Source organism: Coturnix japonica, chromosome 3 (assembly GCF_001577835.2).
Source record: "Coturnix japonica isolate 7356 chromosome 3, Coturnix japonica 2.1, whole genome shotgun sequence".
Classification (NCBI taxonomy): Eukaryota; Metazoa; Chordata; class Aves; order Galliformes; family Phasianidae; genus Coturnix; species Coturnix japonica.
Genome location: NC_029518.1, coordinates 56,894,068 through 56,904,115, shown reverse-complemented (window position 1 = coordinate 56,904,115; position 10,048 = coordinate 56,894,068). Strand labels below are relative to the sequence as shown.

The 10,048-nt window shown below is 36.1% G+C and overlaps 1 protein-coding gene across 1 annotated transcript in view; it reads right to left on the bottom strand.

Annotated features, from left to right (window-relative positions):
* Positions 1-10,048, bottom strand: part of MAN1A1 (mannosidase alpha class 1A member 1) — a 129,776-nt gene that overhangs the window by 60,145 nt on the left and 59,583 nt on the right. The window lies entirely within an intron of this gene.

Below are 10,048 nucleotides of genomic sequence, written 5' to 3'. Positions count from 1 at the left end.
AAAAAAAAAAAAAAAGGAATAGAAATGGTATTGTAGTGATATTTTTGCAGCATCATAGTCTTTATGGACTCAGTCAGCTTATACCCAGATGGACATCAATGCCATGGTTAATTCAGAAAGTGGAATATACTCCCACAGATAGCAGTTAACAGAGTTTTAGATAAAAGCTCCCCTTTTAAACAAAGAGAAAGACCTTGAATTCATAATACACACTCACAAGAATTGCAAACGATTTAACAATAGGAACTTTTATGATCAGAGCAATAGCTATAACACCACAACAAATAGGATATTGCCCTCCTCTGATTGCCGGCTCAGCTCAGGTTAGCCCGACTTTTGGAGCACTGAGCACTTTAGTAGAAGAGCTTCTAATAAGAACAAAATTGTTCCAACTTAAATACCGAAATCCATATAGAGATCACAGAATGTAGATGTTCAAGGCCTATTTGCTTGGGATTGCACTGAAATCCAATGCAAAAGTGGTGAGCGGTCTGGAGCACAAGCCTTACGAGGAGCAGATGAAGGAGCTAGGATTGTTCAGTCCGGAGAAGAGGAGGCTCAGGGAGATCTGACTGCTCTCTATAACTACCTGAAGGGAGGTTGTAGTGAGCTGGGGGCGGCCTCATCTCTCACGTAACTGGTGATAGGACTAGAGGGAATGGCTTCAAGCTGTGTAAGGAGAGGTTCAGCTGGATGTTAGGAAATACTACTCTGAAAGAGTGGTCAGGCAGTGGAATGGGCTGCCCAGGGAGGCAGTGGAATCCTCAACCCTGGAAGTGTTCAAGGAACTTTTGGATGTTGTGTTGAGGGACATGGTTTAGTGAAAATTATTGGTGATGGGTGGATGGTTGGACTGGGTGATCCTGTGGGTCTTTTCCAACCTTGGTGATTCTGTGAAAAGTGAAAGGCATTAATTCAGGTGTAATAGCCAGAATAGTGAAGTCACTTTCATCATTTTTTCCTCTGACAGTGACTCTCTTCAATTTATTTTTCCCCTTTAATGTATTTGCAATGGGTTTGTATTTATTTTTAGAATTCGTATACTTGATGCAACTCTCAGTATAGCCAAGTACAGTACAGTAAATTATCAGAGAAGGAAAACAAAGCAAAGGAAACATCTCTACATTTTTATACTGAGTATCACAGAATCCCAGAATGGCTTGGGTTGGAAGGGACCTTAAAGACCATCCAGTTCCAACCCCCTGCTGTGGGCAGGGTTGCCCCCTCACCAAATCAGGCAGCTCAGGTCTGTACCCAACCCATCCTGGAATACCTCCAGAGACAGGGCATCCAGAACTTATCTGGACCAAAAGTTTTTGCTGTTTGAGAATATGACCAGGAGAGAATTTAAAACTCTGGGACAATCACGTTACCATAAAGAAACTCCAGACAACTCCACAGCCTCTTCATATGACATAGATTTTTGTGAAAGTAGTCTTAGATTTGGAATTATGGATATTTTGAGAAGTTAAAGAATTTGAAGCTAAATTCTGGCTGAAGTCAGAAAACATTTTTGAGTGGAGTGCCTGTGAGTGCTGGGAGAAAGCTGAAATAATGCAGCAGGGAAAACAACCTGCTTGGAAATCCCTTCAGAATTCATGTTATTTTTGATTTCCCAGATTACTGATTGTGTGGGTTCTGACAAGAATTAGTCATAGATTGTGATCATCGGACAGCACATCATTCAGTCTTCCCAAGGTTTAAACCTTGAGGGATACTCAGTAACAACAGCTGATGTAACAGCTGTGTTAACTCCCAGTAGATTTACTGGAGAGGAGAAAGTGACCCACAAGCCCACAAGCTCTCCCCTCCTTACACCACACACTTGCATTTGTTCACTTGTTCTATTAAACCTGAACACATGGTTTGCTCTTTCAGCACAAGAGAGGTCTCCTGAGATTTTCACAGTATATGGTATGGTCAACGTATCAGTTTATCTTAGCATCGCTGCTCTGAAACCCTGAGGCATTAACAGGAGAGTGGTCATGATGAACCACCTTACAATGGGCACAAAGGTGCCTGAATTCCTGCAGCAGCATCTGCTGGCTGCACAGCATGAAAGAAACTCTTCTATCATATATAAAGGACACCAAAGCTGGAGATTGTCTATGCACTATACATATTCTTTTTAGACTTGTATTTAAAGTCAAGAGGTAATCAATCCTTCAAAAGGCACATAGAAATTCAAACATAGCAGTGACATCAAGGACGGTAACAGACCAAGGCTCCATAATTGCTCTGCTAGGGGCTGTATTATCTCTCATCACCAAAATATTTAAACTCATAAAGAATGCTATTGTATTCATTGCTTCTGGGCAAAATAAAACAAAAACATTCTAATTTCTCAAGTGAATATTTGTTATACAGCATCAGTACTTTAATTTCAAATTGTTCAACCAACTCTCACATACATTTCTTCTATTCAATTTTTGCTATAAATTAGCCACCTAATTTCTTATTTAAAAACATTGCCTACTCCATAAAAATGTCAAAAGTAACGGTTATCTAAAAATAAACACATCTGATACGAAGTGGTAAGGAAACACAAGGAAAATCAGAACTACTCATGATAAGGACACAGCTCTGAAGAAATTGCTAGTGCTTTGAGCACAGAGTAAAGCTGGGCATTTTAACTCTGTTCTTTTCCAAAATACTTCTAATGTAGGAAACAATCTGAGAAACAAAGAAAAAAGGAAAAAAATAAAAATAAAAAAAAAATAACTAGGAAAAAAAAATTTAAGTGATTTTTGAATCATCATACAATCTTGGGACAGCTCTCCAGGTAAAAATGTACCTCTTGTTTACAAGACAATTTCAACAAGTTGTTACTAATACATCCTAGGCATTTTTCTTCTCTTTTCAAAGTTAAAAAGAAGTCAACTATGGACACTGTCTAGGGCTAATTTATCACTGCTGAACAACTGACTGCTAAATCTCTGTCTATCAAGTAAAATGGCATAGGCAAGAATGAGAAGAATAAAGCAAAACTTTGTGAATGACTGAGCACACTAAATAGCAGCTTCACACAGCAAAACTGCACCCTTTCATTGAGGGTAAGAGGATGAACCAAGTTGTTTTTTGATTTGAGGCTTTAGCATTTACAAGATAGTAACAGGAAAAACTAACATAAGTTGTAATTTTTCTAGACGTACAGCTCTAGATATTTTTTCAGTTTGTAAAAGTGAACAAATAGAAACTACTTAATATCTGTTGCTGATATGAACTTCATTTACTAAGTCCTCTTTTGGTAAGCAAGAAATGATATTCACTACTGGCATGTACAGAAATGCAAAAATGACAGAGCATGGAAGACATTATATATAATAAAGTAAAAGTCTACAGCAAATTTTCCCATTTTAATGGTTATCTTGAAAGACTTGAGGACACTTTTTGGCCTGTCCTCACGGGTGTTCATCCAGCAGTAAAGAAGGCTTACTTAGACAAAATACTCTCTCTGAATCAGAACTGTACCATGCAGGTCCCATGCCTATCTGTGGTTAACTTTAAAAAGCAACTAAACCACTCATTTGTAAGTTGGCTATACAGTACACTACAATAAAGAAAATTATTCTTTGAATCAGTGAAGCACTGTAATTTAGGAAAAAATGATAACTGAGAAGAATCAGAATTACATGACTACTTTATAACACTGCTAGAATACTAAATGCTTACTCAAGGAATTCTTAATTTTTAACTAAGATTTCTAATACACTTTTATAACAAAGCATATAGTAATAATAACAATAACAACCCTTATCTTTTAAAAGTCTTAGTTAAAAGAAGTCTAACATTCACAACTGCATTGCTCATGTCAGAAGACCCAATCCCACCATCAATGCAATTCTGAAGACTCACGTTCATCACAAATTCTCATTAGGGATAACAGAGTTCCCACTAGGAAATATCTGTCTGTAAAGGTGCAGCCAAAGGACTGTTATTTAGTGCAATATTGGCTTTCTTTAGTATGCAGGATGGTTACTGCCCCTGGATTAAAGGAAAAAAAAGATTTCTCTAGCTGGAGGAACCCAAAAAGGACAAACTCCTTTGAAAGTGTTAAGACTATCTTATCACACACTAAATTGCTAATCAGGAAGAAAAGAAAACACAGGAAACAAGTATCTCAGAATTGCATATGAGGCACAAGTATTTTAAAAAAGGCATAGTATGCTGCATTCCAGTGAAACAAGAAATTAAATTTTAACAGCAATCAGTGGAAACAATTCTATTCCTTAATTTATTATTTTTTAATTGACTTAAGGCATTTTCTCCGCATTTCTAATTCTATCAAATTGAGCATTTTTCCTTTTTGTTTTATATTTACAGACAAAAACTGACAAGCCACTAAATAAGATTTATTGCTTGCTTTCCAGTACCTGATTGCCTTTCCCAGTAGGGTAGGGAATGAATATTTCAGTGCAAAAGCAGGAAACGGGAGCAGAAAAATGAACAAGGACAGGCTGCTTTGCTTCTCTTCAGAACACCAAATAGAAATCTTTCAGCCTAACAAATGTTGATTTATGTTTAAAGTGATCTGCTAACAAAGAACTCTTTTAGAAGATCTTGTTCTTCTTCACTAAAAGATAATCCAGGATTTTTGCTATCTTTGCATTTATTATTTTTATTTTTTACAAAGACATTAAAAATGCTACAAACATTGCTATGTACCTCCAAAGATACCAAAGTGCTTTAAAAAGCACAAGATGAATTATCCCACTATCTTCAATACCAAGTTATATGATACTTATTATGAAAAACAATTTCCTGTAAGATATTCCCAATGTTTATGAGAACTTGGCAAGATATCTTATTGCTTACATTAACTCGGCAGCAATGATCTGTTTTACAGTTCCTGTCGCTTTGACTATAACAGGTGGTTTCGGGGTTAATTCCAACCAATCGAGTGAGCCACAACTCCATCTCACTTGCAAAACATTAGAGCAGCACGTGGATGTGTGGAAATAACAGAGAACTGTTTAGATTTGTATAGGATACTCCAAAGCCTGTTGGTTTCCAGCTTCTAGAGACCAGAGCACTTAACAAGCAGTATGCTCTGATATCCATGGATATTATTCCACAAAAGAAGAGCATGAAAAGCACCTGTTATTCTACAAAGAAAGCTAAAACATACATCAAGCTAATATCTTCTTCTGAAGCAAATCTATGTAAAGATGCTTATTACAAAAATTTGATTACAACTCTGAAAAAAAAACAACCCACAAACCACCCCTGTATTCAATTAACCTTTTTTTTTTTTTAATGGTTTTACTAATGACAAGAAAATTAATTTTCTTTTCTATCTGATTACTGTACTAAAGAAATCACACAGTACCATGAAGAGTCCCTCCCCTGTAGAAAGCACTATGGAGAAATTAATCAAATGGAAGTAACTGGATTAGTGAGAGATTTCCAGATTTAATCCAAATGTACATAGCAACAAGCAGAATGCAAAACCCCTCAAGTTATCATCAGTAGCTAACACACGTAATTACTTCACGATTTTTTTTTTTTAACAGAAATACTTTTTGATCAAAAAGCTTATTTCAGGAAAGTCAGTAATGAATGTATAAACTGGTAGAAAGTAAGCAAGGTGTAAAACAAATAAATATTAACGTGCAATAATATACATCCTTGACACATACTTTAAAACGAGAACGAAGGAAAGAATTGCTAAATAAGAGTAGAATTAAAAAATCATAAGGGAAAGCTTTGGTCTATTTATATTTGGTTATTTTCTTTTGTGCTACTTACCTGTACTTAAGATTGCTTACTCAGCTGCAAAGAACTTTACATTAGAGTAACTGCTAATACCAATGTCAAGATACCGTTAACAGTTTTAAAGCTTATGCATACTCGCAATTGAAAGTTAAGCTACAACACATTAGCACCTAGAGAGCTCAAGAGCTGGTCATTTTCTATTACCTTTGTTGTGATAACTCAAGAAAAGGTGGAGATGAATAAATTAAACTTTAACAATTGCCTGTAATAGAAGGAATGACTTAGGTATAAAAGCCTTTGAGAACTCCTCACCCTAAATTCACGGTGGACTTAACTTTCAAACAGTGTAGTTTGCAAGGTGAATAATGACCTAAATTTGCAACATATGTGCAGATCAACCGTGTTATGGCAGCTGGCTCCAGAGATCCAAACAGCAAGTAGTAAGACTCATACCTGAAAAAGCCATGCTTTTAAGTCTCTGAAATCCCACACAACCCAAAATAAATAAATTATAACATAGCTCGGTGTAAGTAAATCTCTGTCAGAGATTTGGGATGTCATTCTTATGTCTTGTCAGAAATAGAAATGAATTACTGAAGAGGCAGGAATCCCAGACCTCCCGTCAAATGATGCTTCTGCCAAGGGCAGATGGCAAGTGAGCAGGAATTAAAATTGTCGGCAGCCTCACTGAAAATGGAAAACTGAGCCCAGACCTAAGAGCCAGTCTACCTATTTGTCATCCAGATAACTGGGACAGGCTTCATACTACAGACCCATCTCTCCTCATTGATCCCCTACAAAACAAAACTCCCAGCAACCTACAGAAATCTGGTATTCAAATACTTGGATGCTGGTGAGAGACACAAATACCATCATCTCCAGGAACAACCACTGGACTAGCAGCAGTCAAGTGGGCTGATAGAACAACATATGTCACGTGTTTAGTGCTCAGGTCTTCTATACTTAAGTTAGATGATACATGTATTTGAAAACATACTGGTCATAAGTAAATACGAATGGATTTAGAAATAGTGCATATACAATGGAAACTCATTATATTGTGAAGTGATACAGGAAACATCTGGATGCCATCTTAGAGATTTGTGTTTTCTGTAATTAAAGAAACAGCTGCCTTAGTAAAATTACTCATATCCACCAGTAATGAGGAATATCTTTTAGCACAGTTCATCTGTTAAACCACAAGCATCTGCTTCCTAATTTTCTTTTTATTTAATCTTGTATACCCAGCCCAAGTGCTGGAACAACAAATTTAAATAGCTGCCTCATTTTACATCTTGCAAGCTATCATATCTAGACAAAGAATAACACTTTGCATATGAAACTCTCAAGCAGGTGACCGCTGAGAGGTGATTTGCAATACCATCTGTGTGAAAGGGAGGGATGGGTGGAGAAGCCTAATAAACATTACATAGTGATTCAATAATTACATTCTTAATGTAGCATAAAGCACTAACTGAAGATTCATTCCCAGCAATGTACATTTGACTTTATCTTTTAATTCCAACACCATTAAGTCATTCAGAGAAATACTGTAAACTACAATCCTAGACCACATGTAAAAGACACTGTAAAAATATATATAATCACTCTGTAGGTAAAGGAACTTCTGTTTGCTTTTTAATGTTATCTAACAGCAAATGAGAGCTGTTTGTTTCAGCCACTGTTCCATGATACTTGTAAGACTGTGCCACTTGCTAATGGAATTTTAAATGATGCTTATTAGCTACATAAATAGAACAACACATAAAGGATACTGAGTATTCCTACTTTTATCGTTCTTCAACTGATTTTTTTCCTAACATCATTTAGTTGCCTCTTTACTCTAGCCCCTATCAAAAGGGAATCTTCCTGAATCAACACACTATTTTAAGTATGTCAGTTACTGGTATCACTCAAAGGCCAGCCTGCAAAACGGTTAAAACTTCTGACAGTGTCTGTGTTGGCCCACAGACCAAGTAGCACAGACTAGCTCTTCTACACTTCTTAGTTTCCTCTGGAGAGAGCTGTGCCAGTTGCTGAAGAGGAATTGTCCAGTTTCTCCAGAGGTAGTGATGGGGCCCCAAGATAAAAAACTAATTCACTTGCAGTGACGCAGATGAAAGGATTAGGGCCCAGGAACAAAGGATGAGAACCCAAACAGACATGTCTAAATACCGATGTTTAAAAACAAGTAATGATGTTGGGCATAGAATTAGAGGGTTTGTCTTCATTAAACACAAAAAGCCCAAGTACTGCCATTTGCATTAAAGTTTACTCTAAGGTCTTTTAAAGAGATCCTCTCCTTCTTCTCATGCCTTGGCAATTCCACTGACTGTTAATTGGATGTGCTCATGGACACAACATTAAATTAAATTAATCTTTTAGAGTATTTCTTGTATTGTTTAAACATATATCAGGTTTAATGAGTATTCAAAAATAAAGTTGTATATTAAAGCAATTCAGTGTTTAAACGATAAAGAGGTTCTTTTAATTCTTAAACTAAAGCTGATACAGGAATTTCCAAATTTTGTGACCTCAGATACTGGAAACATCATAAATATTTCAAAAAGTAAAATGATTGCAAGTACAAAGAATGCCTACTGTTAGTCTGATAGATTTACAGCACGGATCACTTAGGAACATGTCATCAGACATAAAACTTGGATTGACCTTCCTATGTGAAAAGCAGCTACAAACTGTATCCATCTCATTTTTAGATATATGGAAGAGGAACAAAAAGTTTATTTGCTCCAGCTGCAAGTTTTCAGTAGTCTCTCAGTCACAACAACTATAACCAAAGAACATATTTTTCATTCCTTTGCCAAAATTCATCAAAAGCAAAGGGATTGAGAATGTGTAATTTGAGGAAATTCAGCCTGGATTTGCAGCTCTGTTCAAGCAGTTTTGCTTTATTCTGTGACAGGTGAGCTCTGTAGCACTAGCAGTTGCATCGATTATGGATTTCTGAGATGCTGTTTTTCAGGGGAGAGGAACATTAAAATTTAACATCCTTCTTAGTTCCTTTCTCCACAAGACCATACACCATCTTTCTGATTTTTTACACAAGTAATGTAACTAGAAAAATCTCTCTTGTATAGTAGAAAAGGAGAATAATGCTTTCCTAGCTCGATGTGTTATTATTGTTGAGATTTCTCTGATGAACAGTAGTCACTGGTCTGTCTGATGAATAATGTATACGTCCAAAACATGCCTAGATAAAGTTTTTTTTCTATATTTTTTTAAATTAAGTATATACAACATGAACTCTCTTGCAGTTCTTTTAATGTAAACCAAAGAAATGGCTTCAAGAGAGCAGAACGATAATTTAAGAAGCTGCTTTTATGTTGTAAGTTAAATCATCGAGCAGACTAATTCAATTCCTCTCTGTTTACTCTAAGACTATTTCTCTTACTGGACAAGCTATAAAACTAAGTGGCTAAAATATAAGAAGGAAAGCAGACATTCCCAATTCATAAACATCAGAACCGAGTGCTCTGACTGAAGAGCAGTGCTGCCAGTAAGTAATAAATTTTGCCAGTAAGTAATAAATTTATGAGCACGTCAATTAGTTTCTCTGAATTTCCTACATTTTTGTTTGTTTCTTTGTTTTTTTTCCCTAACAGCTAAACTTTGAATTCATTCCTATAACAAAATAGCCATGAGATGGTCGTTCCAAAGATAAGCATTACATTATTTTTAAACGCAATGTATATTTGGAGGAAATGATGATAAGAAGTAATTATAAAGTTTTGAGGTAATACACATGTTATCATTAATAGGTATTATTATGTTTCTTTCCCTCCCTCACCCCGTTTGATGCAAGAAGGAGAGGGGAAAAAAAAAAAAGCACAACAGTCCTATAAGCTCTTTCTGTTTTTACCCCAAATCATGACATAGCTCTACGGTTTCATTTTATTGTTGGACTGAAGACTTCTTGTGGCCAGTTCTAGAAAGAATATGTAGCAGGTTTCACTTGATTATTTTTCTAGTTGGTAGTGTGTAAATTAAAACATAACAGTAACGTATCCGCCTTTCAAGTAGGAACTGGTTATGAAACTAAAGTCTTATAAGCATGACTTTGAATTATCTACATGCATTTCTTCAATCACCAACTGTCATAGACCATAGAAAAAGAACTAGTTGAGCAAGATATTCTCACCATCTCAATAAGCTCTTCCATCATTGCACCAGTTAATAATTGTATTAACAAACAACTTTTTCAGTAAATCAGAATGTCTGATGGCATTTAACATTAGACTAAGTCTGCCCAGCTGTTCTGACTACCATCCTTGTCTCCTGTACCAATCTGGCAGTTTGCCTACAGGATCTCAGC